Raw genomic sequence first — 27,185 nt, forward strand, 5'->3', positions numbered from 1 at the left:
AAACTAGGACCAAAACGTCAGCTCCAGCTACAAAGGGGCCATTTTTGTAAAAACAACAAATATGTTCTCCCCCTTGGACTGTTCTTTGGGAAACACTGTTTAGGCCTCTTGCACATGTTATTGTTTTGTCTGGTCTTGAGTCTGTGGTTAAATGTGATATGCTGCCTGCATTGAGGCAGGGGTTCTGTGAGTTTATCTATCATTTTGTTTATATAAACAGTGCTTTAATATAACAGGTAAAACTCAAGTTGATGTCCCCCTCCCCCTCTTTCCTCATAGTTTTAGGTATTTTTCCTTGTATACTTCATAGGCACTTAAGGATGGAGTACTGCCAACTGATCCGGTTTAATGTTTTGGTAAAATATTTTTTGCTGAATTGAGTCCAAGGGTCACTTTGCTTCTTTGTTGTAGTGATTTACTCCAGGTCCTTAAATATGTAGATAATCCCTGCTTCTGTGTTGACCAGGAATTCAGGATGCTGTCCTTAGCTCAGGTTTTTCTGACATTTGAAACTAAAGACTGGATTGTGTCGCTAGATCTGCAGGACATGTACTTTCATACTCCGATGCTCCAGGCCGATAGGAAATACTTGCTTTTTGTGGTAGGTTCTATCCATTACAAAATTATTGTATTACCTTTTAAGTTGACTTTAGCACTTTAAGGGCCATATTTATACTTTTCGACGCACAACTGTGCCAACGCAGTTGTGCGTCAAATAATTTAACACCGGCTAACGCCATTCTGAAGCGCCATGCAGGCGCCGTATTTATTCAATGACGTTAGCCGGAGCTGCCTGGTGTGCGTGAAAAAAAATTACTTACACCAGGCAGCGCCGGCGTAGGGGAAAATGGACCTTGGGCGTCAAAAAATGGGGCAAGTCAGGCTGAGGCAAAATTTTCGCCTCAACCCGATTTGCGCCATTTTTTTAGACTCCCAACCCCCATTGAAATGACTCCTGTCTTAGCAAAGACAGGAGTCATGCCCCCTAGCCCAATGTCCATGCCCAGGGGACTTATGTCCCCTGGGCATGGTCATTGGGCATAGTGGCATGTAGGGGGGCACAAATCAGGCCCCCCTATGCCACAAAAAAAAAAAATATATACTTACCAGCACTTACCTTAATGTCCCAGGGGTGGGTCCCTCCATCCTTGGGCGTCCTGCTGGGGTGGGCAAGGGTGGCAGGGGGTGTCCCTGGGGGCATGGGAGGGCACCTCTGGGCTCCTTCCGAGCCCACAGGTCCCTTAACGCCTGCCCTGACCAGGCGCTAAAAAACGACACAAAAGCGGCTGGACGTCATTTTTTTTTACCCGCCCACTCCCGGGCGTCATTTTTGCCCGGGAGTATAAATACGGCGCACATGCCTCGGAGTCATTTTCTAGACGGGAATGCCTACCTTGCATATCATTAACGCAAGGAAGGTGTCCACGCTAAAAAGTGACACAAACTCCATGAACTTTAGCGCTAGATGCGTCTAACGCCAAAGTATAAATATGGAGTTCGTTTTGCGTCGAATTTGCGTAAAAAAAAAAAAGACGCAAATCCGGCGCAAACAGAGTATAAATATGGCCCTAAGTCTTCATGTAATTAACAGCTGTGGCAGCAGTACATCTCAGTGGACAAAAGATAGCAATATACCAGTATCTAGACAACTGGCTTATTAAAGCCAGTTTTCCCTATTTGGTATAACACCATATCCTTTCCGTGACTTCACTGTTGTCCAAACTAGGATTTTCAATCAATAACCCCAAATCTCACCTGGAGCCCTCCCAGCACCTACTGTTCATTGGGCAGTACCGGAATTTATCAGGCTTTGAGTCTTCCCTCATCCACAGAGGATCTGAAACATTTAAGATGTCCTTCCAGTGTTTTGATTGGGAGTTCATATTCTAGCCCTGAAAATCCTTTTTGCTCAGTCTATTTGTTTCCTGCATCCTCCTAGTCACTCGTGTATGCTGGCACATGAGGGCTCTGGAATAGTGCCTGCCCAGATAGTGGTTCCAACATGAGGGAGACTTGATGGAATACATTACAGTCTCCAGAGGCACTGTTGTGAAGTTAAACTGGTGGGAAAAACTCATTGGAGGAAGACCATTTTGTCCCCCTCCAGCAGAGACGTTGGTAGTAACAGACATCTCCTCCTTTGATGGGGTGCACACCTGGAGGACCTGTAAATTAGGGCCAGTGGTCGCCAGGAGAGTAGAAGTTAAACACCAATCTGCTAAAATTGAGGATTACCTTTTCAGTGCCCAGGTCCTTACCACCTTTGTAGGAAGCTGGCTCTCTATATAGTACACTAAAATGAAGTACATTGTGCTGAGAGTCCACGGATCCCCAGTTGGTATTGCAGAGGCAAAAGTAGATAGGTCTAATGCTCTATTTTGTGGTGGGGTGGGTGAGAAGTTAGGCTTCTCAGAGGGTAGTGCTAAGTATTTGTTGTACTCACAGAGACAATAAATGAGATACACACTCAAAGAATAAATCCAAGTCCAGTTTAGAAAAATAACAATTCTTTTTATATATGTTTCAAATCTAAGAACTTTGTAATCAGGTATGTAGAGTTTTGAGAATAAATACTTAGCAGTTTCAGAAATTAGTGCAATTTTCAGAGTTCTCTCAATGTTATCCTATGGAGGAAAAACAATGTTCGGAAAACAGGGTTAACAACAACTTACGCAGCCAATCTCAGGGAGTTTATGTAAGCACTGGGCACTGATCAGAACCACACCAACAGGTCACACTGGGCGGCACTGGGGCAGCTGGGTGCAGAGGTGCAGTAAGGCATTGAGTGCCCAATGTTTCGCAATGGGAGTTCAGCTTCATGACAAACAGGCTGCGGGCTCTGGCTAAGAAGCCAGTCAAGGACAACAAGCAATTAAGTAGTAGACTTGGGGCGCTCGGGGACTTGAGTGCACCTTTGGTCCTCTTCTCCTGTGCTCAGAGGTGAAGGATGCAGGGGTGACTTTAGGCGTTGGGTGTTCACGTCCAGGAGCACATGCGGTTAGGGGGTCTTGTGTTTTGAGTATGCAGGTGTCATCAGGGAGTCTGGCAGTGGTGGACCCTGGATAGATTCGAGCTCTTAGGGGCTGAGGGACGTCGTTGGCATAGATGATCCACCTCAGCTGGGGTCAGGGTTCACAGGTGCAGTGGTTGCAGGAGGTATCACATTTTCTCTCCCCACAAGCCGGTGAAAGAGGGGACCTTCATGCAGAGGCTGCAGGCATCTCAGGAGAGTCCAAGATAAGTGAGACCACACTGTGCTCGGTATCTGGGCAGCTGGGGAACCACATTGGTACCGTTGGTTAGGTTCACCTCAGGTCGTGGATGTCTGGTGCAATGGCCACTAAAGGTGTCAGATTTCTGTGGTTTCTGCAGCTGCAGAGTCCTTTCCTTAGTGTTCTTCTGGTAGGGCAGGTCCGCTGCCCATGGGAGACTTGAGTCTTTATTGAAGGCTGGAGGACTTGGCTTCTTGGGCAGGATCCTTCAAGGTCAGCAGGTAGGCTGAAGGGGCTGGTTCCCAGAGCAGCTGCTTCTTCTTTTTTTTCCCCTTCTGCAGGTGCAATTCTTCTTTGTCCGGGTCTTCGTAGGTTGTTGAAATCTGAATTTTAAGGTTCAGGGATGCCACCTAAATGCTCAATTTAGGGGCATTACAAGGTGTGCCAGGTGGTAGCCAATGTGCTGACCATCTTTAGGGATAACTACCCTTTCTATGACCCACTTCTGCTGGGAAGTGGGCATAACTCTAGCCCTAGTGGCTTAATTCCCTCCAAGCAAGATGGTGGAATTTGAAAAGTAGTGTCCACTTCAGCTCGTACACCTTAAAGGTAGGGCAGGCACAAAGTGGGCACTCCTCCTAATTGAACAAATTTTCCCACCTGTGCTGCCGCCAAAAGTGGGGTCAGGACAGGGGGTGGGGTAATTTCCACCATCTGGAGAGACCTGGGTCCCATTACAAAGTTGGCAAGGCCTTAGAAACTCCCCACACTGGAATATCCATCCTCCCTGGGAGAGGAGATCCACCTCTGCCCAGAGCAGGCCTTTTTATCTCAGGCGCTCAAGAGCACTGGCTCTCACCTTGGGGGTGGGGCAGAAATGTGTCTGTGGTGGCTGAACTGGTCAGGGACAGTCAGTCAGCACACTAGTAGCTGGTAGGTTTTCAGGGGCACCTCTAAGGTGCCCTCTGTGTGCATGTTTTAATAAATCCATCACGGGGGTCAGTGTGTGATTATTATTCTGAAATGTTTTATACCAAGCATCCCAGGATTCAGATAAGCTATCATGTAACTCGTAATGACCAGTGTTCAGCACATACATTTAGATTGGCTCCCAGTGCACTTACTATGTCTCAGAATTGACAGAAACATAGCAGGGGCATATCTGCTCATGGATATATGCCCTTGCATGTGCCAGGATGCACCCTGCCTTAGGGGTGACTTAAACCTGCACTTGCAGTGTTGGGGAGTCTGGCACACAGGGGTGTGAGACAGTTTGGGTTTTCAATTTAGCCTGCACCAACACACACAGTCTGCAATTACAACACTGTGTGGGTTAGATGAGGGGTCCCTGAAGGTGCCACAATTGGTGCTGCAGCCCTCATAGACCTTCCTTAGTACCCCAGGCCCTGGGTAACAGAGATACCATTTACTAGCGTCTTACAGTGGTAGCTAAAGAGTTTGCCAATTGTGCTGTTTTGGGAAGAGAGATCTGGCACTTAGGGGGTCTAATTAGCGGGGACCCAATATACTAACAGTCAAAGCCACATCAGAAACCAGGCAAAAAGTGGAGGCTAACCATGTCAAATAGGGTGGGGGGCATGTCCAAGATGGCGACCGCAGCAGGAACCTAGATTGGAGCTCTGCACCTGGCCACTCGTCTATCGTGATTAAACGCGGCATCTTATATACTCGATCTGCTGCCTGGGTGGCCCCGGGAGTGGGGTATCAACAGGTACCGCTGCGGAGACTGCTGTAGCATGCTTGTGAGGGGCAGAAGCTCGTCTGCTGCCGTTCGGGCCCAAAGAGGAGGGCACAGACGTGGTGTGGGGGCAAAGCGGCGGACCTGCCGTGCTCTCCCCCTTAAGTCATCAGAGTATCCAAACGGCGGCTCCACGGACGGAAAGAGGTGAGAAGCCGCCGAGACAGGGACAGCAAAGCACACGTTGGGACTCGGTTGTTGCGGGCCTCCTGGTGTGACAAGGCCCTGCGTGGAAGGCGTGGTGGAGCTGGGTGGACCCCCCGCCAGTGCCTCAAAGTGATCTGGAGCGATCCCTGAGGTTGGGACTTCTACCCCCTCCATTGGAAGCTCCAGCGGGGACCCGCGGGGGCCTGAACGGGCCAGAGATTGAAGAGGTGACACACGAGGTGGCTGAGCTGGCGGCTGGGCCTTGAAGATCCCACTCCCAACCCCAGGCGAAGACACGGCCTACCTGTGGGAGTGTGACGGGAGCGATCATGACTCTCCTGTTGCGACCACGCGGAACGAGGGGGTCTGAGGGAGACACCCATCTGAGTCTTCCGCAGAGGTCTGCCCAAGAGGTAGTGGGCAAGACGGTGAGCGGTATTCTTTGCTGCAGTGGCGCACGCTCCCAAATAGGACTAGCTTTAGAACTATGAGTAGAAGGAACACTAATCTACAGGGCCACATCATGACATTAAAGAGACTGCCTATCATGGAGCCAGTTTGCTAATTCCAGAATCGTCGGGATAGCCAAGACCTTAGACTTATCTACCACTCTCACATTGAAGTGTGTGTTCACAGGGCATAATATGGCTGTAAGCCACCGAATGTCAGAAGCTACTCCCACAATAACTGACTTGTGCCAGCACTAAGCTATCACCCCACTGTAACTGTGTAAGATCAGACGAGCCCATACTGTTACTGACATTTGGAGTAAGCTTAGTTGATGGCTATCCCTTAGGGAACAAGAGTCTGTAAAGTCTGGGCACATATGCTGAACTGACTGGCAGTGTGTGGTTCAGAGGTTCGGACTGGGGCCCATAACCTCCAGTTGGAGCCACAGCAGTGAATGTCTCTCCATACTAGCGTGACCACCACACATGCAGGAGATCGGATGGGGAAGCCTAAAAACACGAGGTTGACTGCCCTGGCGAAGGACAGCTCGACGGCACAGTCGTTGCCATTATCAACACTACTCATGCCCTGCAGCGACTAGATTCTACCCTTCACAGCCACTCCCCCCAATTCGAGAAACTTTTGCAGGCCATACTAGACACTAAAACATCATTGGAATCCAGGATTGATGCAGTGGCGCAAGACGTTAACCTACTTTGGCCAGACCATCGCAAATTATCCGTCAGGGTGGAGGAAGCGGAGTCTGCGGTGGTGACACTGCACCCAACTGTCCAAGACCTATAAACACAGATGAAGCAATTAACCACAGACGTAACAACACTACAACGGAGGGCAGAAGATGCAGAGGGGTGCTCAAGACGCAATAACCACTTCATGGGGGATCCCGGAGAGGGTAGAAGACCCCAGTGCGGAGTCATTTCTAGAACAATGGTTAATGTCCACAGTGTTTGAAGACCAAATCCCAAAATTCTTTTCAATAGAGTGAGCCCACAGAATTCTGGGAAGGCCACCACCACCGCCGGTGCCCTCCCCAGCCATATGTAGCCTGCTTCCTCAATTACTGCGATAGAGACTTAATACTCCAACCGCTTTCGCACTCATGGACTGTGGAAATTTAAGAATGCAAGCATCACCGCCTACCCAGACTTCACGGCGGGGGTTCAGAAAAAAAGGAATCCTTCTTTGTAGTCGAGGTTCCGACCTGGCGATTGCAGGTAGAGACATTGACGGACCCTCTCTTCCACCAAGAACTACCCACATGTATTTCCACATATTTTACACAAAACCATAAATCCACACTGCTCCGGGCTACTGAATGAGATGCACATAAAGTGGTGGTGCATGGGTAGTGCCTTGCTGCATCCTTGGGGGTCCGCCGTGAACTACTCCAGGAAGTGACCGCACTAGATGTTAAGTTTTGTGCAGCTGAGAAGCTGTAGCTAATCAGACAGCCAACCTGGACCTCCTCCGGAGCTTATGAGAACAGCATAAGGAGGCCGAAACATGACTATCGACCCTACATAACATAACAAGATGCCGAGGGTGATCGATCGGGCTGATTACTGGCATGGCTAGTAAAGGAGGTCCCCCCGGCATACATCCTCTGGGGCAATTCGGCTGGACGGTGGCGACATGCTCACCACACAGGCTGACATTAATTCAGCATTCAAAAATGACTACTCATCATTATACACAGCGGCTGAGCCACTGTCATCAGCACAGGTATTCGCTTTTATTTACCCTATTTCCCTACCCCAAATACGCACGTCCCATAAAGAGGAATTAGACGCCCCAATCAGGATGGAAGAAATTTGCACTGCTATAACTCAATGGGCCCATAATAAAGCCCCTGAAACTGCTGTCTTGCCTGTCGAGTACTAGTCGACAAGTCATCCCATCTACTAGCACCTATGCTTGAGATGTACGCCGAGGCGTACTTGTCTGCTAAACGTCCACAGACACTACGTGAGGCCCTCATTGTAGTCTTACCAAAACCCGGCCGCAACCCCCTAGACGTGAGATCCTACAGACCTTTTTTCCTACTAAATTTGGATTGTAAAATCCTGGGGAAACTACTAGCGAACATACTCTTCACGTTAATGCCTGACTTGATACACGAGGATCAATCGTGCTTTATTCCTGGACATAATACTTTTTTAAATATTAGAAGGCTGCTCTGATTTCTTCACAACAGTGCCCATAACAACAGCGGGAGGAGGGCTGTTTCGCTTGATATTGAAAAACTGTTTGATACGCTCAGTTGGGATCATTTGTTTACAACTCTAAGACACATGGGATACGCAACTGGATTTCTGAGATGGGTGAGGGTCCTATACTCTGACCCAAAAGCGGAACACTGGGGGAGTCAGTGTCCCAAAGTTTTCACATCTTATCACTTTATGCAGACAATGCTTTAATTTATTTACGAGACCATGTAGCGGCTGTCCCTGAGGTAATGTCCTTATTGGACACCTTTGGAACAATATCGGGCCTGAAGGTCAACTGGTAAAAATCCTGCATTTTTTCCCATGTCTCCTGTTCCCCCCCCCCAGGCACCCAGCTGACTCTCCCCCATTATCGGTTAAGTTGGTGTCACACCACTTTTAAATATCTTGGAGTGCAGATGTATCACTCCCTGAAAGACTTGAGAGACAGCAATCTGGATCGGGTGGTAAGAGGTATTTGTGGATCACTCCCCTTCTGGTGCTCACTCCTGCTTTCACTGATGGAAAGAGTGGCCATAGCCAACATGCTTGTTCCCCATAGACTGTTATACTATTTCACAGCTTTACCAATTGTTCTCCCAAAGTCTCTTTTTCGAATATTTAATAGTTTACTAACTGAATTAATCTGCGGGAAGAGTAGACAAAGGGTGGCCCTGAATGCGACACAGCATTCCATTGACAGGGGAGGTCTAGGCATGCCTAATCGTGAACTCTACTATGCTGCAATGGCCGCTGTGGTGGCTGAGTGAGTCCCAGAACCCATAAAAAGCATATGTGACTGACTCTTGGAACGACCCCAGTGTATACTTGGTTGACGGACAAAACATGCTTTCCCACATATGGATATCTACTATAGAATATGGCCAGAACCTGCTGGCACAGATACATACACAATACCTCTACAAACATACCGTATTCCCCATTAATACCTATAGCGCGACTACCAGCGGTTCGAGATATGTTGAGACACTGCAACCTGGCTCTGTGGACGACTGCTAAACTTATAATGGTGGGCGACTTTTTTGCAGAAGGTACACTGCAGACGTTTGAAGAACTTAGAGAATCTAACGGCCTCAACGGAGGATTATTTTTATCATATTGTGCGATCAGGTGACTTAATACACAGAGGAATGGCGACTTGGAACCAATAACATCGTAAGTTCTTACAATTACATTATCCGACCAGGGGACCAGTAAAGCAATCTCTATATTATACACTGACTTAAACATAACACACTGTACGGGGGTGGAAAACGCGTGAGCCTGTTAGTACGAGGTACTCTCCCAACCTCTGCCCCAGGGCTCATGGGCGTCCGCATTGGCTGCAGTTAAAGGTGTATCACTCAACCCCAAGCTTCGATTTACCCAATTCAATTATTTACACCAAGCTTACCTGTCCATTAAATGCTTGAGATGCGGCCTGTGCGAGGCCAGCTTTTACCACATGGTATGGGAATGCCCCCCACTACAGTCAGGTGATAGAGACTACAGTTGACATAACAGATCATGCTTCAACACCCACACCTGAATCCTGTTTACTGGGGCTACGATACAAGAAGCACGGAGACAAACACCTACACAGATTTATAGACTTGACTTTTACTACTTTTAAATGCCTTATTGCCATGAGTTGGGAGGCGCCGTCGCCCCCGGACATCACCAGATGTCAACACTCCTTGCTACAGTTGGATCGAGCAGAGGTGGAGATACTAAAAGCACTGCTACGTAAGGGATTACCATTAGGGGGTAGTGACATATGGAACATATTCTTCATCAGACTAGAAGCTAAAAATGACACCTGACCCCCCATGAACAAAATATACTACTACACCCTCATCTATAAGTGATAGGCTCGGTATACTTTTAAGGGCAGCAGAGAGAATGTGACCCCTTACAGACCTGAATAATGGTACTCTCTTCTTGGTGGTATCATAATGGGAAACACATTCCACACGAGGAAGCCTCCCGCAACTAGGATTGACTCAACATATGGCCCTACGGCTGTGGCTATCACATATCCGCATTCACATTGATTTATATATGATCTCTCATGCATGCGAGGTAGGTTTGAAAATACCTCAGTACTGTGGTGCTTTGATTATACACGCTAGCAATATAATGTGTATAATAACGGGGGTATGTTCCCATGGTCATTATATCTAACCTGCGATGATCCCCCATAGTCGCATCCCTCAACCCTCTCAAGTCTTGCATAATTGGTTCAAGAGTGATGCAAATGTAATTGTGTGGCTTCTGTTATTTTTCTTCCCAACTAGTTACTTTTCTGTTTAACTTTTCTTTCTGTATTCTGCTGTTTGCATCAAGTGCATTATAATTCTCAATAAAAAGTTTGTTTTTTTAAATGTCAAAAAGAGTGCTTTCCTACGGGACCCCCACTCCAAAAAGAAAGAGGATGAAGCTACCCTTCCCCTAGAGAGTCTTCATCTTATAAGTGGAAGAACTTGAAAAGGCCATCTGAATTGGCATGGCTAGTCCTAGGTCTGTGTTCTACTGTGAAGTCCATTCCCTGAAGGGAGATGGAACACCTTAACCGTTTGGGATTTTCACCTTTCATCTGCATTAGCTATCAGTTTGAACAAGGAAGTAGGAGCCAAACAAGTATGGCCTCAACTTCTTGAGGGACCAAACCACAGCGAAGGCTTCTCTCTCAATGGCACTCCAACGCTGCTGTCTGGAGAGTAACCTCATGCTAATGAAAGCAACAGATTGGTCATGGCCATCATTACTGATTTGGGACAGAACTGCTCCTATCCTACGTTCAGAGGCATCTGTTTGCACTATGAATTGCTCTGTGTAATCTGTACCTTTAAAAACAGGTGTCTGAGCACCTTGCTTCTTTCAGGGTGTCAAATACCTTTTGGCAGCTGTAGGAGGCTGGCCTGGCTTATAGTGGGTACCTGATGGTACTTACACCTTGTGCCAGGTCCAGTTATCCCTTATTAGTAGATTGTTAGTGTTCTAGAAGCTTAGGCTGATAGATGTAGCTATAGCAAAGCAGCTTAGGCTGAACTAGGAGACATACAAAGCTCCTACTATACCACTTTTATCATTTAGCACAATATCATAAGAAACACAATACTCAGAGTTACTAAAAAATAAAGGTACTTTATTTTAGTGACAATGTGCCAAAAATATCTTAGAGGATATACTCCCTTAGGAGGTAAGTAAAATACACAGAATATACACACAAACCAAAATCAGGTAAGTAAACAGTTAGAAAAGTAGTGCAAACACTGTAGAATACAATAGGTTGCCATAGGCCTAGGGGCAACATAAACCATATACTCTAAAGGTGGAATGCGAACCACGAATGGACCAAAGGCCTAGTGTAGAGGGTCGCTGGGAGTGTAAGAAAACACTAAGGGTGTTCAAGATTCCCCACCCCAAGACCCTGAAAAGTAGGAGTAAAGTTACCCTACTTCCCCAGAAACACACTAAAGTCGTGATAGGAGATTCTGCAAAGACAACAACTAACTGCAAAGCACTGAAGACGGATTCCTGGACCTGTGGACCTGTAAAGGAAGGGAACCAAGTCCAAGAGTCACATAAGTGTCCGGGGGGGGCAGGAGCCCACTAAACCCCGGATGAAGGTGCAAACGGGCTGCCTCCGGGTTGAAGAAGCTGAAGATTCTGCAACAACAGAAGGTGCCAGGAACGTCTCCTTTTCACAGAAGATGTCCTACGGTGTGCTGGAGGATGCAGAGTTATTCCCACGCAGAAAGACCACAAACAAGCCTTGTAGCTGCAAAGGTCGCGGTTGAAGAAAATGGGTGCTGCCCGAGCCCAGGAAGGACCAGGAGGTCGCCCCTTGGAGGAGGAGACAGAGGGGGCGCTCAGCAGTACAGAGAGCCCACGCAAAAGCAGGCAGCACCCGCAGAAGCACTTGAACAGGCGTTCAAGAAATCTGAGCACGGCAGTCGTCTCAACACTACATAAGAGGGAGGTCAACTCAGCGAGTTGAGCACTGCAGGACGGAGTGCTGGGGACCTGGACTGTGCTGTGCATGAAGGATTCCTTGCAAAAGTGCACAGAAGCCCTAGCAGCTGCAGATCACGCAGTACACAAGATTACGGTCTGGCGTGGGGAGGCAAGGACTTACCTCCACCACATTTGGACAGAAGGACCACTGGACTGCTGGGGTCACTTGAATCCAGCTCCTGTGTTCCAGGGACCACTCTTGTCAAGATGAGAGGGGACTCAGAGGACCGGTGATGCAGAAGTTTAGCAGGGGGAAGATTCTGTCGACCCACAGGAGATTTCAGGCCCTTAACACCTATTTCCAATGGGAGAGGGTGAAACACCCTCTCAGAGGAAATCCTTTGTTCTGCCTTCCTGGGACTGGGCTGCCCAGACCCAAGGAGGGCAGAAGCCTGTGTGTGGGTTGACAGCAGCGGTAGCTGCAGTGAAAAACCCAGAGAACTAGTTTGGCAGTACCCTGGGTCCATGCTGGAGCCCCGGGGATGCATGGGATTGGCACCCCAATACCAGATTTGGCATGGGGGAACAATTCCATGATCTTAGACATGTTACATGGCCATATTTGGAGTTAGCATTGTGAAGCTACATATAGGTATTGACCTATATGTAGTGCACGCATGTAATGGTGTTCTCGCACAAACAAAGTCCGGGGAAATTGCCCTGAACTATGTGGGGGCACCTTGGCAAATATCCTCTCATGTATGAGGCGGTTGTAAATTTGTATGTATACTATTTTGTGATTTTGTTGGTTCTGTGTTTGTTTATTTTTGCGTATCTACTGGTATGTTATTTATGTTTCCATATATGTATGTTTCATTTAGGTTAGGGGGTTGTATTATAATTTTTGGGTTGATTCTATGTTGATTATATTATGTGCGAACTGAATGTTTAATTAGCTATAATAAATATCTAAATTGAAATATATTGTATGTTGTATATTTGAATTTAAGATTTCCATTCCTATGTTTGCTATGTTAATGGAGAGTAAACTACGTTATACTCATGGCACCTTGGCTAGTGCCAGGGTGCCCTCACATTTAGTAACTTTCCACCTAACCTTCACCAGGTGAGGGTTAGACATATAGGTGACTTATAAGTTACTTAAGTGCAGTGTAAAAAGGCTGTGAAATAACGTGGACGTTATTTCACTCAGGCTGCAGTGGCAGTCCTGTGCAAGAAGTTTCTGAGCTCCCTATGGGTGGCAAAAGAAATGCTGCAGCCCATAGGGATCTCCTGGAACCCCAGTACCCTGGGCACCGAGGTTCATATACTAGGGAATTATAAGGGTGTTCCAGTGTGCCAATCAGAATTGGTAAAAATGGTCACTAGCCTGCAGTGACAATTTTAAAATCTTAGAGAGAGCATTAGCACTGAGGTTCTGGTTAGCAGAGCCTCAGTGACACAGTTAGGCACCACACAGGGAATACTTTCATGCCACAACCTATGAGCACTGGGGTCCTGGCTAGCAGGATCCCAGTGAGACAGTAAAAACACCTAAGACATATACTCACAAACAGACCAAAAGTGGGGGTAACAAGGCTAGAAAGAGGTTACCTTCCTACAGCAGCTTACTTTGCAGTTTACCTTTTGGGGCATTTTCTTGGAGGTCAGTTCTGTGAGAGGGGCCACAATGGAGCCATTCTCCTTTACAAACCTCCTGTCGTACCCAGTGTAGGAAAATGCCTCTCATGGCATGGTTACCCCTAACCTTTTGCCTCTTATTGATGCTAGTTATGATTGAAAGTGTGATTGGACTCTGCTAGCCAGGCCCCAGCACCAGTGTCCTTTCCCTAAACTGTACCTTTGTCTCCACAATTGGCACAGCCCTGGCACACAGATAAGTCCTTTGTAACTGGTACCCCTGGTACCAAGGGCCCTGTGACCAGGGAAGGTTTTGAAGGGCTGAAGCATGTATTATGCCACCCCGGGGACCCCTCACTCAGCACATGCACACTGCCTCACAGCTTATGTGTGCTGGTAGGGAGAAAATGACTAAGTCGACATGGAACTCCCCTAAGGGTGCCATGCCCACATCCCACTGCATGTGGCATAGGTAAGTCACCCCTCTAGCAGGCCTTACAGCCCTAAGGAAGGGTGCACTATACCACAGGTGAGGGCATAGTTGCATGACCACTATGCCCCTCAGTGTCTAAGCCAAATCGTAGACATTGTAAGTGCAGGATAGCCATAAAGAGTACGTGATCTAAGAGTCTGTCAAATACAAGCTCCACAGTTCTATAATGGCTACACTGAAATCTGGGAAGTTTGATATCAAACTTCTCAGCACAATAAATCCGCACTGATGCCAGTGTGGGATTTATTGAAAAATGCACACAGAGGGCATCTTAGAGATACCCCCTGTATACCAGTCTGGCTCCTAGTGTTAGGCTGACCAGTTCCTGCCAGCCTGTCACAACCAGATGGGTTTCTGGCCACATGGGGTGAGTGCCTTTGTCACTCTGTGGCCAGGAACAAAGCCTGCACTGGGTGGAGGTGCTTCTCACCCCCCGCAGGAACTTTAACACCTGGCGGTGAGCCTCAAAGGCTCAGCCCTGGTGTTACAGCGCCCCAGGTCACTCCAGCTAGTGGAGATGCCCGCCCCTCCGGACACAGCCCTCACTTTTGGTGGCAAGTCTGGAGGATATAATGAGAAAAACAAGGAGGAGTCACCCACCAGTCATGACAGCCCCTAAGGTGTCCTGAGCTGAGGTGACCCCTGCCTTAAGAAATCCTCCATCTTGTCTTTGGAGGATTCCCCCAACAGGAATAGGGATGTGCCCCATCCCCTCAGGGAGGAGGCACAAAGAGGGTGTAGCCACCCTCAAGGACATTAGCCATTGGCTACTGCCCCCCAGACCTAAACACACCCCTAAATTGAGTATTTAGGGGCGACCCTGAACACAGGAAATCAGATTCCTGCAACTTGAAGAAAAAAAGGACTGCTGACCTGAAGCCCCGCAGAGACGACGGAGACGACAACTGACTTGGCCCTAGCCCTAACGGCCTAGCGCCAGACTCAAAGAACCTGCACAGCAAGGCATCCAGCAGGACCAGTGACCTATGAGGACTCAGAGGAGTGACCTGCACCTAAAGGACCAAGAACCTCCAGAGGACAGCGGCTCGGTCCAAAACTACAAACAAGAAACCAACTTTCAAGAAACTCCTGCCTCACTCCAGAAGCGCGAGTCTTCACACACTGCACCAGACGCCCCCGGCTTGAGTTCAGGAGAACCAACACCACAGAGAGGACTACCAGGGGACTCCAGTGACGTGGACACCATGAGTTGACCTCCCTGCACCCCCACAGAGACGCCTGCAGAGAGGATCCAGAGGCGCGCCCCCTGACCGCGACTGCCTGGTAACAAAGGAACCCGATGCCTGGACCAAGCACTGCACCCGCAGCCCCTAGGACAGAGAGGAACCACCTACCAGTGCAGGAGTGACCAGCAGGCGGCCCTCATCCTAGCCCAGTCAGTGGCTGGCCCAAGAAACCCCTCTCTGCCCTGCCTGCATCACCTAAGTGACCCCCATGTCCATCCATTGCTTCCTATAGGAAACCCAACCCCTGCTTTGCACACTGCACCCGGCCGCCCCTGTGCCGCTGAGGGTGTATTTTGTGTGCTTGCGTGTGTCCCACCAGTGCTCTACAAAAACCCCCGGTCTGCTCCCCGAGGACGCAAGTACGTACCTGTAAGCAGAGTGGGACCGGAGCACCCCTGTTCTTCATAGGCGCCTATGTGTTTTGGGCTCTCCTTTGACCTCTGCACCTGACCGGCCCTGTGTTGCTGGTGCAGTGACTTTGGGCTTGCCTTGAACCCCCAACGGTGTGCTGCCTATGCCCAGGAGTCTGACTGTGTAAGTGCTGTACTTACTTGCAAAAACAAACCAAACTTACCTCCCCTAGGAACTGTTGATTTTTGCAGTGTCCACTTTTAAAATAGCTTATTGCCATTTTAACTAAAAGTGTGTGTACTACTGTTTTAAATCAAAGTTCTATACTTACCTGTGTGAAGTACCTTGCATTTTATGTACTTACCTAAAATCTTGAATCTTGTGGTTCTAAAATAAATCAAGAAAATATATTTTTCTATATAAAAACCTATTGGCCTGGAGTTAAGTCTTTGAGTGTGTGTTCCTCATTTATTGCCTGTGAGTGTACAACAAATGCTTAAAACTACCCTCCGATAAGCCTACTACTCTACCACACTACCACCCTTGGACTCTGTGCACACCATCTCTCACTTTGAGATAGTATATACAGAGCCAACTTCCTACACTCCGTGTACTGCAAACTGATTTCTAGGGACAAGAACTTCCCCTTAAGGGCCCTAGTTTTGGCGCACCACTCTGTGTTCTTCATGGCTCCATGCTTTTGGCGTGGAAATTTGTGAAAAGAAACTGATGTCAGCGCACCGTGGTGGTGCCTATATAAGACCGCAACGTCATCACGGCGAACACAACGCCCGCGGAGTCAACCGACGCCACCTGATGGCGCGCAGAGGTACTGCTTGAAGAAAAATGTCCGGATCCAGACTGACGCCTGGGGAAATTCTAAGGTAAGGAATTTTCAACTAGAAGTTTCTATCCGATATATTGTTACTGAGGGTAAGTAATTTGTACTTTTATAGTGAACCACAGTGAATCCAGGAAGTTCGCTAACAGCCAGTCATTGGGGTAGGGAAAGACTAAATCCCCTAGCCTACGCAGATGAACTGCAGCCACCAACATCACTTTGATGAACACCCGAGGGGCACTGGTAAGGCTGAAGGGTAGCACAGTAAACTGGAAGTGCTTGTGGCCTATCTTGAACCGGAGGTAGCACCTGTGGGCAGGCATGATGGAAGTGTGAAAATACACATCCTGTAAGTCCAGCGCTACCATCCAGTCTCCTTGGCCTAGGGCAGCCAGAGTGAGCATTTTCAATTTCTCCTTTTTGAGGAAGAGCTGAACGTCCTGCAAATCCAGAATAGGGCGAAGGCCCTTGTTCTTTTTGGGCATCAGAAAGTAGCCTCTACTAGCTCCTCATACCAGTCCATAGGTTCTAACTGGGACTCTAGAGGGTCCTGATACCCCTCCCATTCCTCACCAGTGCCTGGCTGTTTGTAAAAATGCTCAGGCAATGATCTGACACCTGTGGGCGCCGTCTGCGCTGGAATTGGCATTGTGCAATGCTGATCTGGATCATTGGTTATTAGAATGGGGCTCGCGCCACTGGTGGTGCTGGCAGTGTCGACTTTGGGAGAGATGCTGGAGGTCGACTGTGCGGACTCGGCGTCATTCACGATAAGATATCGGATCCAAGAGACCCCATTGGCGCCAAAGCTGCTGGCGTGGAACCTGATGAGGCCTCTGCCGACCCCAAGGGGCCCGAAGGCGCTTCGGTGTGGCCAGTCCGCTTAAGTACGAGTTTTCCCACCAGTCATGTTTCCAAAAGTGGGGGTCAGCCTTCTCTACCATTTGGAGGGCTTATTAGTACAAGATGTTTGATACCAAACATCCCTATCGTCAGTGAAGCCATCATGTAGCTGGGGAACTCATAATGGCCAGCGTCCAGCACATGTACTTAAAATGGCTTCACTGCTCACTATGTCTGAGAATCGACAAAGATATAGAAGGGGAATATCTGCTTATGCAGGTATGACCTCACGTGTAATATGATGCACCCTGCCTTTAGGGATGGAAGGCCTGCTAGAGGGGTGACTTACATATATTGCATGCAGTGTAAAGGGGACAGGGCACACATGCTGTGTGCCATGTCGTGTGTTCATTTTAGAGCTGCACCAAGACGCACAGCATGTGAAAGCAGCAATGTGTGCACTTAGTGAGAGGGTCCCTGAGGGTGGCACAATTTGTGCTGCAGCCCTCAGGGCCTTTCCTTAGTACCCCATGCCCTAGGACCAGGGGTACCATTTACTAGGGACTTATATTGGTAGCTAGAGGTTTGCCAATTGGGGAAAATTACTGTGCCATTTTAGGGAAAGTGATCATGCACTGGAGACCTTGCGTGAAGTTGCACCAGGAATAGAGTCTGTGGGGGGTGGGTGGTTGACCATGTCATTTTCCTACATGACCCCCTCCCAAACGAAAGAGGATGAAGCTAACACTTCCCAGGGGAATGTTCTTCTAAGTGGAAGAACCTGGAAAGGCCATCTGCATTGGCATGGTCAGTCCCAGGTCTGTGTTCTACAGTAAAGCCAACTTCCTGCACAGAGATGGACCATCTTAACAACGTGGGGTTTTCACCTTTCATTTGCATTACCCATCTTAGAGGCCTGTGGTCAGTTTGAACTATCAAGTGAGAACCAAACAAGTATGGTCTCAGCTTCTTCAGGGACCAAACCACAGCAAAGGCTTTCCTCTCAATGGCACTCCAATGCTGCTTTCGAGGAATTTACCTCCTGCCAATGAAAGCAATAGGTTGGTCATGACCATCATCATTGTTTTGAGACAGGACTGCTCTTATCGCATTTGCACAATGAACTTCTTAGAGTAATCTGCAGCTTTTACAATCTGAGCACATTGCTTCTTTCAGGGTTTTAAAGGCATTTTGAAAGCTGACTGTCAAATTTAGCTTTTTGGGCACCTTTTTTGGATGTGAGTTCTGTGAAGGGGTGCCACAATGGTGTCATAGCACTGCATAAATCTTCTGTATTACCCATTCAAGCTTATGAATGCCCTGACGTGAGTCTGGGTTTTGGAGCTTCCCAGTCCAGAATAGTCTGGATCTTGGGTTGGAGTGGTTGAACCTGGCCACCACCAACAAGGTGTCCACGTATACAACCTGACCCTACCCGGCACTTGCTTGCCTTGATAGTAAAGTCTGCACTTTCAGAGTCTCAAGGACCTTTCTGGGGTGGATCAGGTGATCCTGCCAGGTAGAGCTGAAGACATCATCTAGATATGCTGCACTTACGTCTTCTAACTCAGCAAGGACTTTGTTCACCAACCTCTGGAAGGTGGCAGGGGTATTATTCAGACCAAAGGGCGTAACAGTGAACTAAAAATGCCCATGAGGAGTGGAGAATGCAGATCTTTCTTTTGTTCCTGTAGTCAGTCCTATCTGCCAGTACACTGATGCGAGATCAAAAGTACTCAGATATTTGGCTGCTCCCAATCTGTCAATGAGTTATTCTGCTCTTGGAATTGGGTGGGCATCTGTCTTGGTCAATGCACTGATACCCCGATAGTCCACATATAACCTAATCTCTCTCTTTCCACCCTGGGAATGAGGTATTGGCACTAACACGCCTGGGCTGGCCCAGTGGATCTCTGATTGCTCAATGACTGCCAATTCCAGCATCTTGCTGACTACAGCTTTGATGCTCTCCTGGACATGGTCAGATGGTCTATATATTTTGTTTTTGACAGGTAAACTGTCTCCAGTGTCAACATCACGGGTGTACACAAGGTAGTTCTGCCAAGGGTCAAGGAAAACAATTCAGCAAACTGGTGCAAGAACGGCCTGCAGTCAGTCTGCTGCAGGTCAGAGAGGGTGTCTGAAAATACTACTCCCTCAACTGAGCCATCTTTGGGATTGCTGGAGAGGATATCTGGGAGAGGCTTACTCTCAATTTCCTGTCCCTCATCTGTGTCCACGAGCATGGTCAGTTCAGTTGTGTCATGGTAGAGTTTCAGGCGATTTAAATGGATCATCCTCGTGGGATTCCTGCAACTGCCAAAGTCCACCAGATAGGTGACATTCCATTCCATTCCATTTCTTTCCTAGGATGGGGTAGGGTCTAGTCAACTTATCTTGGAGGGCCCAATGGACCACAGGCTCAAACACCCATACCTTTTGCCCAGGTTGGTATACAACCGGCACAGCGTTTTTGGTCAAACCAGAGCTTCTGGAGCTATTGGCTGGCCTCAAGGTTTTTGTTCGCTTTTTTCATGTACTCAGCCACCCTTGAACAAAGGCCAACTACATAATCCACTATGTTCTGCTTGGGCCCTCTGCGAGGTCTCTCTCATCCCTCCTTTACAAGGCAAAGTGGTCCTCTAACAGGATGCCCAAACAAAAGTTCAAATGGGGAGAACTCCACTCCCCTTCTGTGGCACTTCCCTGTAGGCAAAAAGCAGGAAAGGAAGTAGGACACCCCATCTCGTTCTGAGTTTTTCAGGGAGCCCACCAATCATGCCTTTGAGAGTCTTGTTAAATCTCCCAACAAGACCATTGCACTGGGTGTGATATGGGGTTATGAACTTATAGGTCACACCACATTCAGCCTACATTTGCTTCAGGTAGCCAGTCATGAAGTTGGTACCTCTGACTAACATCACCTCCTTAGGAAGGCCGATTCTGGTAAAAATACCAATGAGGGCCCTAGCTACTGCAGGGGCAGTAGTCCTTAGGGGGATTGCTGCAGGGTACCTGGTGGCATGATCCACTACCACAAGTATAACTCTGTTCCCTGATGCTGTTGGAGGGTCAAGGGGACCAACAATGTCAATCCCAACCCTTTCAAAGGGAACCCCAACTACTGGAAGTGGAATTAGGCAGGCCTTTGGTTGTCAACCTGTCTTGCTACTGTCCTATCAGGTGGAACAGGAGTTGCAAAACGCCTTTACATTCTGGGACTTGCCTGGCCAGTAGAAGTGGTTGACCAATGGACTCCATGTTATTATCTGGCAAAGATGCCCAGCTAAGGGGATGTCATGGTCCAAAGTTAGGAGGAACTCTGCATTGCTGAAGCACTACCAGTCTCATGGTGACACCAGGTTTAAGGTCTCTGGCCTCAGTATACAGCAGCTCCTCCTCCCAATAGGTCCTGTGGGTATCACTAACATCACCTTTTTTCCTGTGCAGCAGCCTGCTGCCTCAGGCCTTCAAGAGTAGGACAGGTTTGTTGTCCCTGGCTCAGATTGTCCCTAGATGGTCCTCCTGGTCCTAGGAGCTCCACTGTGTAAGGCCCAATCTCCTGAGGCTCAGTTCCCTCTGGAGCTGTTAGGTCTTCTTCCTGAGGAGAGAGATCCTGCTCCGTTTGGAAACTGGTCCCCCAGTCTTCCTGCCTTTTCTCTTGGTAGGTTGGGCCACTATCCCAGGCTCCAACTTGACTTTTTTAGCCTGAGTTTTGCTCAGTGCTCTGGTTTTGACGCACACCCACTCAGGAATACCCAGCATAGCTGCATTGGGCTTTCTTGCTACCTCAGCCCAGACTGAGGCTCCAGATCATTCACTAGGAGACACTGGACATGTATAGCAAGAGATACCACCACCCTTCTTTGGCCAGTCACCCCTCCCCTTTGTAAGGACACCATGCCATGGGATGGACCTTGTCCTGATTGTCAGCATTGAGGACAGTATATGTCTCACCAGGAAGATACTGGTCCGAGGACACCAGTTGCTCCGTCACCATGGTGACACTGACACTGGCACTAGTGTCTCTCGGTGCTTCAACACTAAGTCCATTTATATGAGGCTGTTGTCTGTACTCCTACAGACTACTGGGCCAGGCAACTACCCCACCATCTGAGACTAAAGTTTCCTCAATGGGCTCACTTACATGGTCAGGGCCTACTTGGAATCCCATCTGGTGACTTATCACTGTTTTTACTGCAGGTACACTAGAGGCATTCTTTTTGTTAGGACGGTTATGATGTCCAGTCCATTTTGCAGGCATGGCACCAAGCCTTTCTGGGATCCCAATTTTTCCCCTTGTGCCCACCCTTAGGCTGGGAAAAGTCAAAAGTGCAGGTTTTTGGGGGCCTTTAGAAGACTCTGTTTTTGTCCTTGTTTTTGTTACGGTCTTTCCCTTGTGGGGGCTTTTTGGCCTCTTTCTTGTGTCGTTCCTCCCCCACCCCCAGTAGAACACTTGGTTACCCTTGTTTTGACTCAGTGGTCTGCCCTTTACACCACCTCTTGAGGAGAAAGTGGAACTAGGTCTACCAGGTACTGGTGCAACGTTTCTTGAACACTATTACTCAACAGATGCTCTTTCACCAGTAGATTGTAAAGCCCATCATAATCATGCACATTGTTACCTTTTAACCAGCGACCTAGAGTTTTCACTGAGAAGTCCATAAAATCAACCCAGGACTGACTCTGGGTTTTTCGAGTCTCCCTGAATTTAATTCTGTACTCCTTAGGAGTCAATCCAAATCCCTCAATCAGGCTAGTCTTCATGAGATCATAGGAGGTTGCCTCTGCCTCATTGAGTGTGAGGATTCTATCCCTACACTTTTCTGGGGAGAGTTCCCCAATACTCTTTCTTCATTTTTCTGAAAACACAGGCCCTCTCATAGACTGTGAACCACTGGTGATGTCACCACCCTGCTCATTTTTGGGGACAATCCCTTTGGGGATTTTAGGGTCACAGTTTTCTACTCTGGCCCTAGATATGATATTGCTGCCACCATTCATGGGTGCTAAACCCATTTCTGTTCTTTCCCTCTCTATAGCTAATATCCTGTGTTCCAGATCTAGTCTCTTAGCTAACCTCTCTAAGATGGCATATTCCTCAGAGATTCGATCTCCGGGTCTTGAGGAACCTGAGCAATCCTCACTAGAGGGAGGTGTCCTAGACACCTGGGGTACAGTTACCTCTATTTCAAAGCGGATGGTCCCTTTCTTCCTCCTCACCCGAGTTGTCTTGATCCTGAGGTGCAGGATCAGTGGCCTAATCAGTAGGATGGGCCTGGTCATCTGCCAGTGGCTCCTGGAGCTTTGCACTGGTAGGGTTTGAGCCTGATTTTATTCTGTACCCTTCAGAGGGCCCTTAACTGCTTGTGGGAAAGCTGAAGGTAACGGGTGACATTGAGCTCCACCACCCTGTCCTCTGAGGTCCTCATTATTTTACTAAAGTGGGGAACTTTCTGAGCTAGAGGAAAATCCTAACACAAGTTTTTGCAGTCCTGAATAGGTTTTTAAAGTTTTATTGTCAAGTTACAGGGACCTAACCAGGGCCCTGACAGTTACTTTCAGTAACTTAGAAAAATACCCAATTCAAAAAATGCAATTTAACTAAAAGCAATTTTTTGGGGAGTTCCTCGGGTGGTCACTTACTGGCCAAGAGTTATCAGCAAATGCAAATTTGCAGACCCCACCGCTATTCCACCAGTGTAGGAAGCTGGCTCTCTATATAGTGCACTTGTTGGAAATTTGATTATTGGTAAGGGCAGGCAAAAGTACCTACACTTAGCAATAGGCCACTAACCTCCACTTAGGTATCAATAAACCCTTAGTAGCTTGGCAACGAGCGACAAGGCTTAACTTAGGAGACAAATGTGTAAAGCATTAAAAAAAAAATCACAAAGCAGTAAACAAGTAAAACACAAAACACAATAAAAATCCAACACCAATTTATAAAAATAGATTATATTTTTAGCTTTAAAATGACACCAAAAAGATTACAATTGGATAAGGGGTACCAGAGATATGAATTTTAAAGAATGAATGCTTTCTAGTGCATAGAAGCAACTAGCACTCAAAGGGTTAAAAAAAAAAAAAAAAAGTCACACTTGAAAGGAACAAAGACGAGAGTTCAGGCCACCCACAAGGTAACACTGTCACACTTACTTTAAGAAGTGTTTCTTGATTCAGAAATTCGTGAATCCCCTTGAAGTCCCTTGAAGCCTGGGTAGCGCAGAAGAAGACAAAGCAAGCTTTAGAGGTATGAAGGTAGAGGGAAGATGTCCTCTCCCACCTCCAGGAGGAGAAGGATGATTGCCTCACTGTAATCTCAGCATCTAGGGTCCCATCCAGAGCTACTGGGAGGAGAGAGTCTGTGGTATCAGACCAGGAGGAAGCAGAACTGGACCTCAGGGAAAGGGAATTTGAAGCCCAGGTAGCCCTCATAGACTTGGAGACAGAGAAGTTTGCCCTAGAGAAGGAAAAGTGGGCAAGAATTGAACAGAGAGATAGTGGCAGCGACAGTGAAGTTGAGGTGTCCATGGGTGTTTTTTTTTTGTCCCAGACTACTCAAGGTACGAGGTGGTTCCTGCTTATGCAGAGGGGCATGACATAGACAAATGGCTGGGGGCCTTTGAGAGGGCCCTCCAGATCAGAAGGGTTAGGCTTCAATACTGGGGATCACTTCTATCTGGGAGAGATGGGCTTCTGACCTTAAGTGGGGAGGAGGCAGGTTCATACCCTAGTATGAAGAGGTGCTTAACCAAGAAGTTTGGTCTGACCCCAGAGCAGTATAGGATGAAGTTCAGGGACACCCAGGTCAATATCCAGTCTTGGGTTGACTTTGTAGACACCTCACTTAAGACACTAGAGGGTTGGATATATGGTAACAAAGTAAATACTTATGAGGGGTTATAGAATTTGATCATGAGAGAGCACATCTTGACCAATTGTATCCAAGAAAGGTTACGCCAGCGTCTAGTGGACTTTAAGCTGACCAATCCCAGAGAGCTGGGGGAGGCAGCTGATGAGTGGTTAAGAACCAGGGTGGTTGTCAAGTCCCAGGGGGGAGACTCCAAGAAGGGGAGACCAGGTCCCCAAAAACCTAAGGAGGGAGGTGGGAAGCCCACTACAGAGACTCCCTCTGTATCCCAGAACCCTAAGAAGAAGGGGAGTAAATGCCACGCCCACTCTGACAAGCAGAGACAGGGAGACCCAGGGTTGAAAAAGCTCTTGGACAGTAAGGCTTGCTTTGACTGTCAGCAGACAGGTCACTTCAGAGGAGGTGCAGCCTGTCCAAGGAAGGTGGTTAGCAGTGGGCTGTCCAGTGTAGCCATGGAGGGAGACTCCTCAGATGATGAAGTCCTCCTAGCATTGGGCTGGGAGACAGGACCAGATGGTAAGCTGGTGATCCCTGAGGATGGGAGTAGGCACTTTTACCCCATTCCGGTGAATGGGATTCCCTACAACTGGCCTGAGACACCTGTGCCAGTCACACCATAGTCAGTGACCCGTTGGTGACCCCAGACATGTATGTTCCAGGAGAGTCAGGATAGCCACAGGGGAGGTCACCTCCAAAACTGTAGCCACAGTGTCCCTAGAGAGGGAGGGTATCCTTGACTGGTTTAGGTGGTAGTCAGTGCTGACCTCCCCCTGGATTGTATCCTGGCCAATGACCTCCCAGAGGTCAGTCTGGCCCCAGATGGGGCGGTCACCCAGGGCACCCACCCCCCCCCAAACCAAAGTCCTGGGGAGCTAGTCCCTATAGTTAGGAGACAGGGGTCCCCAAGAAAAAAAAGAATAAAAGGAATGGTAGGCCAGTCTTAAAGAGAGTTCCAGGGAGCCAAAGGCATTCTGCCCTAGTAGAGAGGGAGCCAAGAGTTGGCACTTGTGAGGGCTCACCTGACCCCAAGGAAGTTCTGAGTGGTCAGGCAGCTGTCCAGATGCAGGGTGTTGCCCCTGCACTGACAGAAGGGAGAGTGGAAGGAGGGTATCTGCCACAGGAGGTGGTAGCCCCCACTCTAGACAGCAAGAGGGGTGTCAGGACCCCACATTTGCACCTAAAGCAGCTCACCCACCTGTCGGTGGAGAGCTTAGGGTGTGGTTCTGGGTGCTAACAGTTGTCAGTAGCCTCTGCTGGGTGCTGGCCTTCATCGCAGCACTGCACTTGGCCTGGAAGGCAGACCCCAGGGTCAAAAGCAAGTTAGGCCCCCTAACCCTGTTGGTCATGGTGGGGTTGCTCAAGTGTTGGCTAGCCTCTTTGGATAAGCTAGGTGTTGCCCTAGCAAAGTTAGGGATAGGGGAGGTGGGCAACTCACTACACAAGTTGGCAGAGAGAGGAGGAAGACCCTCCTAAAGGAAAGTTAGAGTTTAAAGTGGGTCCTTTCACTGTGGGGATGGGTTCACTACCCAGAGGGAGTGACCATGACAGGAGGATGTAAGGCAGAGTAGACCCTGCAAAAGGCGCGGCCAGTTTTTATCACTTGGTTCCTCACCTGACAAGCCAGGAAGACTCTCTCAGGGTAGGGTGAGTCTCCTGGGCGTGTGGGCTGGGAGGGGGTTCTTGTGTGAGAAAACAGGGCTGATTGCAGAGCCCCCCTCACTTTTTGTCCCCATTTTTCACTTTTTGCTGGTGTTTTCCTGACTCTGATAGTACCCCGGGTACTGCTATCCGGTCCCAGGGCCTGTGCTCTGTGTAAAATCAGTATGCAAATTGGGCTAAATATACTTGGCTATGTCAACCAACCTATAAGTCCCTGCTATATGGTAGGGCATGTAGGTTTAGGAAACCTAGCATAGATTGTGCACTTTAGTTGCACTGCTGAGGTGGCCAGTTATATTTTAAAGGCAGGTCTGCCTTGCTGGCTGCTTTTTAATTAAGTTATATGCAAATTCAACACTGGAATTAAAAGTAGTTCCAAAGTCTTAAACTAACTTATGTTTACATATACGTCAACCCTAAGGTGTGCCCTATACGCCTGTAGGGCAGGTTGTCATGTAACTATGCGCAAGGACCTTATAAAAATAGTTTTATAAGCCCTAGTGAGGCAAACCAGGCAAATTTGTTTTATCCTCATTGTAGTGAATGGCCTCCACAGGCTAGAATGGGGAGACCTTATTTTAATTTATAAAGTCCCATTAAGTGTCAGATATAACACGTTTGGTATCAAATTAATTGTTAGAATAAATGCCACAACTTATAATTTTTGGATTTATTATAACTTGTTCAGGTAAAGAGTTTTAATCTTTACCTAAAATGTTGCCAAGTTCAGCCCTGCAGTGTTTTGCTCCGATTGGCCAGCCTGCCTTGAGGTGTGAAGTGGCCTGGCTCAACACAAAGTGATGTGCCTGGGGAGGAGATCTTCCCTCAGCAGATGGGAAAGCAGAAAGAAGGTAGGGCTGCCAAACTGGTCTTCAAGGTAGGGAAGGACATTTAGAGCAACCCAACACCTCCCTCACATCCTGCAAACCCAGACAATTAGGTGTCTCCTGATTAGATTAGGAGAGGGATGTAGTTAGGATTTTTAGCCACACCAGTGGGTGGGCTCAGCCAGATGTAACCTCCAAAAATAATTTGCAGCCATGATGGATTTTTGAGGAATGTTGCTCCCTGGGATTGATTTTTGCCACACTTCCCAGGAAGTGGTCATCACAGGGGGAGGGACCATGCACCTGATTGGAGAACCAGGTCCCCCTTTTTTCACCCAGGAGCAAGGATAAAACTGGCAGACCTGACCCACACCTCAGATCCCTGCCAGATTCCAACAAGGAAGAACTACAGAAGAAGAAGGGCTGCCCTGATGGACCCCTGACCTGCACCAGGACACTGCACTCTGGTGGACTGCACCAGCTGCACACTTGAGCTCCACCACAAGAAGGACTTTGCCTGGCTTCCACTTGACCAATTTGCATTAAACCGAGGTAACTGTGTTCAAGATTCAAGCCATGCCATAGTTGATGCACATTGGTCAAATGGTTCATAGATTATAAGAATGTCCCAAAACTTGTCACTTTTAATGTAATAA

At 48.2% G+C, this 27,185-nt stretch overlaps 1 protein-coding gene across 2 annotated transcripts in view; it reads left to right on the forward strand.

Annotated features, from left to right (window-relative positions):
- DNAH7 (dynein axonemal heavy chain 7) overlaps positions 1-27,185 on the forward strand; it is a 1,158,398-nt gene that overhangs the window by 1,124,949 nt on the left and 6,264 nt on the right. The gene's annotated exons all lie outside the window — the stretch shown is intronic.

Source organism: Pleurodeles waltl, chromosome 3_1 (genome assembly GCF_031143425.1).
Source record: "Pleurodeles waltl isolate 20211129_DDA chromosome 3_1, aPleWal1.hap1.20221129, whole genome shotgun sequence".
NCBI lineage: Eukaryota > Metazoa > Chordata > Amphibia > Caudata > Salamandridae > Pleurodeles > Pleurodeles waltl.